General features: G+C 44.5%; 1 long non-coding RNA gene across 1 annotated transcript; it reads left to right on the top strand.

The window, feature by feature from the left end:
* The first annotated feature begins 1,086 nt into the window (after positions 1–1,086).
* LOC113971115 lies at positions 1,087–7,931 on the top strand. Its single transcript, XR_003535440.1, has 3 exons — positions 1,087–1,203; positions 6,392–6,518; positions 7,787–7,931. It is a non-coding gene; the product is annotated as an uncharacterized LOC113971115 (long non-coding RNA).
* The last annotated feature ends 527 nt before the right edge of the window (positions 7,932–8,458 follow it).

The raw sequence follows: 8,458 nt of genomic DNA, 5'->3' as shown, positions 1-8,458 counted from the left end.
GTAATTCACACCTTATTTTTTTTCCCCTCTGTGTGACTCAGTAACAGTCACCTCCCTTTTTTATTTTTCCTAGTTAAAGGTCAGCTTGAGCTGTGTATTACAGATGAAAGGATGCAGCCCAAAGCCAGCCTAGGGGCCCAGTTTGTGTTGTGGATCTCTCCTGAGGGCACCTCTGTTTGCAAGTGTGTGCCTTGCAACTTCTGAGAAGCCTACAGAGATTGCTATTGTTTAGGATAAGTTCTGTCAAATTTATTATTCAGTAATTTTTTTTCGTATTTCCTTCACAGAACCCAGCCACTTTCAGGCTGTAGTTTTGAGCCTACTCTGTGCCAAGTGTCAGGAATGACTTTTTGTCCTCAACGCAGAGGAGACATTTCCCACCAGTGGAGATGAAAGTGTCTTTTCCCTCCAAGGACATAGAGGAGGAGATGGCAGAAAGTGAGCTAAGTTCTGTTTTCACACTTGAAGGTAAAATGTTGCCAGATTTTGTCCATCCACACATGCTCCTTAAAATTTAATCTTGAGGTATCTGTTCTAATGTACTTGAGCAAACAGTAGATAGACACAGTGGGAGGGAGTTCAAGGGCAGCTGCAGTAAGCCCTAGGTGTAAATACAACTGAGGAGAAATAAAAAAGGGATGATCTCCTACTGAAGCCAACCCCCAAAGTGAGAGAATCTCTACAGGTCTTCCTATAAGGAAAAGACATGTTCACCATCCTCATTTTTCTCTGTAGCTCATGTTTTCACCTAGGTTGCCAGGTGGATGTTTACTTCCAAAGCAGATGTCTCCTTCCCCCTGCCTGGCTCCCACTGGCTGTGGACAGCGTGGCTGCTGGCACACTGTAACACCTGGCTCCCCCCATGATTAATGCTCAGAGCTGTGGCTATGTGGGTGAAATCTGCAGCATTGTCGTGTGTGTCTTTATTTTAGTTTCCAGACTATGCAGATACATGTGGTAGAATCTTTATATATACACCTTTGAGATGCACACCTATAAAGGGAATACACCAAAATCTTGTAACCTTGTATCAGTTGTAAATAAGAAATGGTATCTCATGTCTTTTTTTATTCTTTTGAGGGGATTTTATCTATAGGTTGAGCGTGTTAAGGGAGTTTACCTCACTGCAGGTGTACCTAGCATTTTTATTGTGATGGAGCATAGATTGCACCATGATTTCTGAAGAGGCTGCTCTTTAAAGAGGTAAGATACAAAGCCACAAGCACATTCATATAATAGATCATCATTTAAGGTAACACATTCTACCTGACATGTAGTGTTTTGCACATTTTGAATTGTCTCCTGCCAAAATATTCAGGCCTGCAGGGGGAACCCCTATTGGGAACACAGGACAGATGGATCTGAATCCAGTCATGAAACTCCCTGGGGCCAGCAGTGTGATGTTAATGATCACACCACAGTAAGATGTAAAACATACCTTTGTGCAGCTCAGTGTAAACAGCAACTTTGGTATTATGATGTAAATGAGAAACCAGCAAGAAATGATGTGTGAATGGAAACACAGCAAGGTGCTCTGAGGGAGCAGGAAGCACAGTGCAAGGGGAAATTCTGCACATTGCAAGTGGAGGTGAAATTAAACCCTGGACTCATCTCATTGTAGAGATAAACTTTAAATACTACTTGGGCTGATGCAGAAGGGAGGGAACTCACCAAGCTGTACCTAACCCCAGCCAAGGTTCTGGCAGGGAGTGGATAGGTTACCATTAGGCTTGGGTTCCTGGGATCACCAGTTAAGAGCTGGAATATGGGACTGAATCCAAAGGGAAGATAAAAATCACCAATATACCTTATTCTAATATATCCTATGGTCCACCTTCCTGCTCAAATTAGGGCTGGCTTTGAAGTTAGTCAGTGTTGCTCAGGACTTTGACTGTCTGATTTTCAGGTGTCTCCAAGGGCAGGGATACCTCTCTGGAGAGGCTTGTTCTAGTGTTTGGACAATTTCATGGTGAAAACATTTGCTGTAGCATTACATAAGTCTAAAATGCCTCCATGTTTGGAGGGCATGAAAGACGAGAACCTGAGAACAGGTAGAAATTAAAGGGACTAGAGGGGCTGTCCAGAGATGCAGGATGCGCAGCTGGGTCCCCAGCATTATTTCAGAAATCCCTGATGCCCCTCTGGAAGTCCTCCCCTGAGTGGGTAATGGCAGCTTGCCTTGGAGACGTGATTTGCATTGGGTCCTGGTGAAAAGGAAGGTGCAGTCAGAGAGCCTGGTGTCACCAAGGTAATTTAAAAATGTGCTGGGCAGCAGGAGTGGTGCTGTGTCTGCTGCTGGCTGTATTGTAACAGTGATGTGCCTCTTTGTCCCAGAGTTCCCCGTCCTCTTCCTCTCATCTCTAGGAAAGGAGTGAAGGGCTTGCTGGGAAGCTGAGCTTGAAGCTAGAGGAGGTCATACTTAACTAACCTCCTGGAGTTCTTTGAAGATATTACTGCCAGGCTAGATAAGGGGAATTCAGCAGTGTGCTTAGAGTTTCAAAGAGCATTTCACAAAGTTCCACATCAGAGATTAATAGCTAAGGCAAAAGGTAAAGGAAGAGGAGGTAATAGAGGCTGTTGGATCAAAACCAGCTCGAGGGCAGGTATGAGACAATAAGCACAGATGAAAACTTTTCAAGCTGACAGAAGGCTGTTCTTGGGACTGTTTCAGGATCTCTGTGATGTGTAATCCAGACAGCACAAAGGTGCCCCACCATGCTCATGTCTCTAAGGCAGCCTGGGTTTGGCACCACCAGCAGCAAAGTGTCCTAGCTAGACCCCCTTCTGCCTTCCCAACCTGATCATCCAGGAGTCCTTTCATGTCTCTGTTGGGTGGGAGCAGTTGTCATGGTCTGGAGTCACCAGTTCCTCTGGGGCCATGTCAAGGGGCTGCCAGCCCTGCTGCACCGCCACGTGTTTCAGAGCAGTCTATTTGCTGGACCTTGGAAACAGTGACCCTGCTCCTCAGAAACACTGTGTGCACGTGAAGCTGCTGAGGTCTGAGAAGTTACTCCAGCTTTGCAGTGGTTTGAGGGAAGAGATAATTTGGTATAAGGTCTCCCCAAGTCTGGGCACAACCTAAGCAGATTCACCAGGGCCAAAATCTCTTCAATGACTCTGCTAACAAATGACAAAATGGAATTAAATGTGGAGAAATGTAGAGTAATTAATCTGCAAGCAGTGAATTGGTCTGAGGAATATGCCTTAACAGAGCAAGCATTCAGCAGAGCAATGAAGAGAGGGATTTGATGTGGGGGGTGGGTTAGTTTCTTTTGGAAAAATCCTTGAAACTGTCTGCCTAGATCACATCCGTAGCAAAAGGGCAAGCAAGACACAAGGCTGCATTAATGGAGGGACAGGATAAAACCTAAAAGAGGTGGTGTGTCTATTGCTGGTAAAGACATTAGCTCCCACCTGGAATATTGTCAGCAGTGTTGGCCACTGCACCAGTGTGTTGTAGCATAAGGCAACAAAGAGCAGCCCTGCAGAACCTGTGCACAAAGGTGAGAGAGCTGGATTTTCCTCCACAGGCTTCTTCCCACCGCATCCATTCATCATCTAAAGAGGAAGTCTGAGGAGCACAAAGGGTTTCCCTTTAACTCTAACAGATGTTGGGAGTTTTGAAGTCAGTTATATTTTTCTCCAGAGTATTTATTTCTCTCTGTGTTTCTCTTGTTCCCTTCCACCCATTTCTTCTTTTCTTTTACGGTTTCCTCTTTTCTTACTTCTTTCTGTCCTACCCCAAGCCAGGGGGTTGGTTTGTTTTTCCCTATTACATTGCTTCTCCTCCATCCCTGCCTGGGAAAAGTCAACTCACTTCTGGCTCCTGAAGGAGCCCCATCTCCAGTGAAGGGGTTGTTACTTACAGGCTGTGCAGCAGGGTGAAAAATACTTTTTTCCACATAGATTTGGATGAAAAGAAATCAAAGTCATTGCTTTTGAAGAGGAGAAGCTCAGCAATCAAACTGAAGGCAGGGCATGGAATATTACTCAAACTGACCATTGAAACTCTCAGATGTGGCTTTCCTTCTACACTCAAAGGAGTTCACAATGCCATGGCTGTTTCCAATCATGAAAAGTCAGTACTAAAATTTTCCTTTTTTCCCCCTGGTGTATATTCAGAGCAAGTTCAGCACATTGCTCTGAATTTACCCAGCTATAGAGGACAGCTGATTTCATTTGAGCTGTACAAGAGGCAAGCTTATTTTGCTTTCCCTTGGATTATGGTAAGCTTGTCAATCAATGCCCAGGGCCAGTCCATACAACACAGTTGTTCCAGGTAAGAAATGCACTTGTCAAACTGTCAAAATATCCATTTCTTCTGCTCTTCTCTTAACCAGTCCTGAACACTGAAGGAAGGCTGAGAATTTTAGGTCTGTATGTACGTTAAGCTGTAATGTCACAATCATGATAGCACCTTAAATGACAGCAATTAGTATTTCTCAAAACTAGGGCTTTTTTCCCCCTTCATTGACTGATGCAGCAATCAACGGACTGATGCACAAAATTATAAAATAGGCCTCTAATAAGAAAAGGAAAACCTATTATTCTTGCTGTTTAAATCCCCTGAAGCAGGATTGGCTATTGCTATAAAATCGGTGGAATTATCCTTGCTATTTCAACTTGCCAAACCAACCTTTTATCCCTTTAAATTCAGGTCTTTAGGGTAACTTGCCAAAATAATCTCTTGGCATCACTGAGGTGAGAATCCACATTGTGCTGCTCACATAACTTCCCTGCTCATAGAACCATTCATCCTGGAAAGATTTTGGCTGGGGACTTGTGCTTTTAACCCTTTTAGCTGCTTTTGAAAATACTGCCTTGCTATCTTGCGGGAAAAGATCATGCCATAATGTACCATGACAATGGTGGTTGTGAGGAGTGTAAAGAAACATTTAAATAGAAATTACAGCTAGAAATGACAGCATGTAAGGAAAAATCAAATTATAGGATTTACCTTCCAATTCTTAAGGGCAAAGAAATTTATTTGGCCCTTTTCTTGGATGTAGCTGGGCAAGGGAAAGAAATGCCGAGTCTCATATGATCTTAATTATACGCTGTGGGTGCCAGCAACTTTCAGGGGACGTGTGGATTCTTGACTGAGGCTCAGTGTGTGAACTTTGTCACTAGAGGACTGTGTCACACACAGAGCTGGGACAGGAGCCATCATTCACAATTCAAACAAACCCCAAGCCCTTCAGAGATTGAAAAGAAATATTCAGTTAACCATAAAAACCGTGGCATGATTCTCCATACCCTCGTGCCCTTGGGAACAGAAATACTTCAGGCTTCAAGTCAGGCCCTTCCTGTGAGGCTCTTGGACTGGACTGGAACCATCAGCTATTCAAACTATTGTACAAAATCCCGCTCTTTTGCAACTCCCAGCAGTTTTTCTAGACAAGGAGCACTATGATTCTAAGCTATAGATGCAAGTCCACAATTTCACTTCAAAACATTCCCCTTGATTTCTTGGGTGTCTTGGCAGAGGGTGTTTGGACACAACAGAGCCTGGAGGTCCATGCCTTGCCATGGGATGGAGCTGACAGTGGAGAAAAGGGGCAGGTGCTGGGTGCAGGAGGCTGATTGTTACCAGCTGCAGCAAAAGTGCCTGTTTCCTGTCAAGTTTCAACAAGAAAATGTAGGTGAAACAGATGATGTTGGGAACATTTCTTTTCTGTAGATACTTGGTCTTTGTGTGTTGACTGAAGGCCTGCAAGGCTTCACTTGTCTGGCTGTAAGCCCCTCAGTGGGTTTTGTAACAGCCCTTGAGCATGAGAGATGGTGCAGCTGCTTCCATCCTCCCACTTGAGCCACCTGAGCTGCAGGGGGATGTCAGGCATGTTGCACCCTCACCCCCAGGACCCATCTGAGTTTGGTGTCACAACGAGAATCTCATTGTGAGGAGCAGGAAGGTGTCCTTCATGTTGCCTCTAGAATTGAAGTTAGGCCGCTTTAGTTCCTACCTCAACTGTGTGTGGGAGGAGGAGGGCACACAGGGTCATTCTTGTGCTCTTCTGGGATTGCATCCTTAACAGAAAGCATACACAACTGGGGGGGATGTTCCTGTGGCCAGCTGTGTGACAGCAAAATTACTGCTCTCATGATAAGCAATAGAGGTTCTGCTGCTGTTCGGAAATATACTGAAGGTTCAGACCAGAATGAAAATCAGTCCTACACATGGTTGTTCACAGTGTGGGCTCTTTGTACTGTCTTCAGGGGGAGAAAGTCTGCTGTGGAAATCCATCATGTCCTGGCAATTTAGAAGAATTAGAGGGAACATGCTTACTTACCTAAAAGAACAAATGCGAACATATGGAGATAGCCTTTTTTTTTCTTAACCTTAGGAAGTACCAGCAAAGATTTTCATGTTTGTAAATTGTCATTTTCTTAGAGCAAAGCCTTATGGAAAAGTCAAGTGTTTTTTTATGGAAGACGTGATGGAAACTATTACAGCTCTGATCCTCGCTATTGCTAGAAAAAACAGAGGTAGCAGCAGAAGAGGAAAGTAAGCGCTAAAGGTCAGCTATGAGCTGCAGGAAAAATGATGTGGCCTCATCAGAGTTTTTTTGGCTTCCTGAGGTCCCTACCTGCCCTCAAGAGAGTCCTTTCTTCATTGGCTCCTGTGTGGATCTGTCCTCTGATGGCTGAACAAATTGCTTTTCTCAGCAGTGACCAAACATGAGGATAACAGCTTTTCTCATGAGGATCACATCTGGGCAACTGCTGTCATCTTTCTCTGTCCTGCTTGCTCTAACTCTTGACTTGGAGGGGGGAAGACTGGTGTTTCAATGTATGAAATGCCAGCTGGGATCAAATCAATAACATTGATTTCATCTTGCGCCTCCAAAGAGCTGGGACTTTTATTTTTTTTTCCTGTAGCTCTATTCTTTGAGAAGTAAAAGAGTGAAACAAAGACATTGAGTGCTGCCAGTGGTCCTCAGGCACAGAGGCCAGAGCCAGAGCTGCAGAGCCCTCCATGAGTTTGAATAGCTTCACTCTCACTGGACTAAATCAGGTTTGGATGTAGGAACTTGGTTTTCACTTTTTGGGTTGATTTGGGTCACTGTTTGTGAGTCCTAACAGGACAGAGTGCCCTTGCATGCTGGGACCAGCCCTGCAGCCAGCCCAGGGCCAGATGCCCAGCTGGTGAAGGTGACCACATACCATAACCTTAGAGAGGTATGCCAGGTTCCAGTTGCCTATGTCATGTCTCTGTAGGTTTTTTGACACATTATAGTCGTGCCTACACTGACTGTGACAGTCAGTGGTGACTTCTTTTGTGACCAGAGCAAGCTCTCTGCAGCAGCAGGGACTGCAGGTTGTTGATGCAGCCCCTTGCACCTACAGAGCAGGCAGCAAAGGTGGGAGGAGGGTCTGCTCTGCTCCCCACTTTTCAGGGCAGTGGACACAGCCTGTAAATCCTGCTGTGGAGCAGTTGTGGTTTGTCAGGTTAAGGCCTGTGGAGTGGTTATGGATGCTAAAGTAATGCCAAGATCTTCCTATGGACCCAGTAGTTCATAAAGTATCAGAGGGCAGAGCGGGGCAATTCCTAGTAAGGCAACTAAAGTAAAATATAAATGGAAAGATGTAAACTTGATAATCCAAATGAGTTTACTTTCCTTTTTATATGACAGATGTTGTTTGACCTAGGAGAAAGAATAATATTATAGAAATGGAGATCAGTCTGAGGGGAAAAAATAAAGTCATATAAAAATAAACCACAAATAGCAGCTGCTTGAATTGTATTTCTAATATATCAGTGTTGACAGCTCTCTCTGTCCCCCAGTTGAGCCAGGAATCTTATAGAAGTGGCTGGTAAAGAAGAGATGAGGAGGGATGCGAGCAGAGGCAATGGAGAGGCAGAGATGATACTGCTTTGTGTAGGTGAGTGTCCTGGGCAGGAACAGCCTTTGGAGATGTGTGAGGGGATGTGGAGGTGTCACTGCACAGCACATGGAGGGGCTCAGGGTCAGAGGCTCTTGCTGTTGGTTGCAGTGAGTAACACTCATCTGCAGTTAGGAACAACAACGTAACAGGGTAGAATAAAGAATAGTAAAATAAATAGAATAAAGTAATCCAAAATTGTGTTGTTACCATAGTCTGAATGCCCATTTGGAGAGAGCTTTCTGTGGAGCATTTAATTGGTGTCCTGTGTTTATCTATGCCAGATGAGGAGCTGAACTGAATGTGTAAGAGTGGTGGGTTACATCCTTGGGATGTAAATGCAAAGCAAGTTTCTCACTCTGTAGGCTCAGTCAGTGGGAGAAATACTACCTAGAAAAAAAAAGAATAAAAGATCCTGACTTTTCAGTGCAGCAGCTAGTGGTTTTGGACTGTCAAGACTGGGCTGTTCAGCCAGCACTGTGTGCCTAGGTTTGATTTGCAGCAAGTGGTAAACACCTCCTCTTTGACAACAAGTGATCTCTGACAGGGGCTTAAGTTGAACGCAAGAAAAAAA

The sequence above is a fragment of the Neopelma chrysocephalum genome, unplaced genomic scaffold, assembly GCF_003984885.1.
Source record: "Neopelma chrysocephalum unplaced genomic scaffold, ASM398488v2 Primary Assembly neopelma1_81, whole genome shotgun sequence".
Taxonomy (NCBI): domain Eukaryota; kingdom Metazoa; phylum Chordata; class Aves; order Passeriformes; family Pipridae; genus Neopelma; species Neopelma chrysocephalum.
The sequence above is the reverse complement of the archived record's forward strand: the minus strand, read 5'-3'. Positions and strand labels throughout refer to the sequence as shown.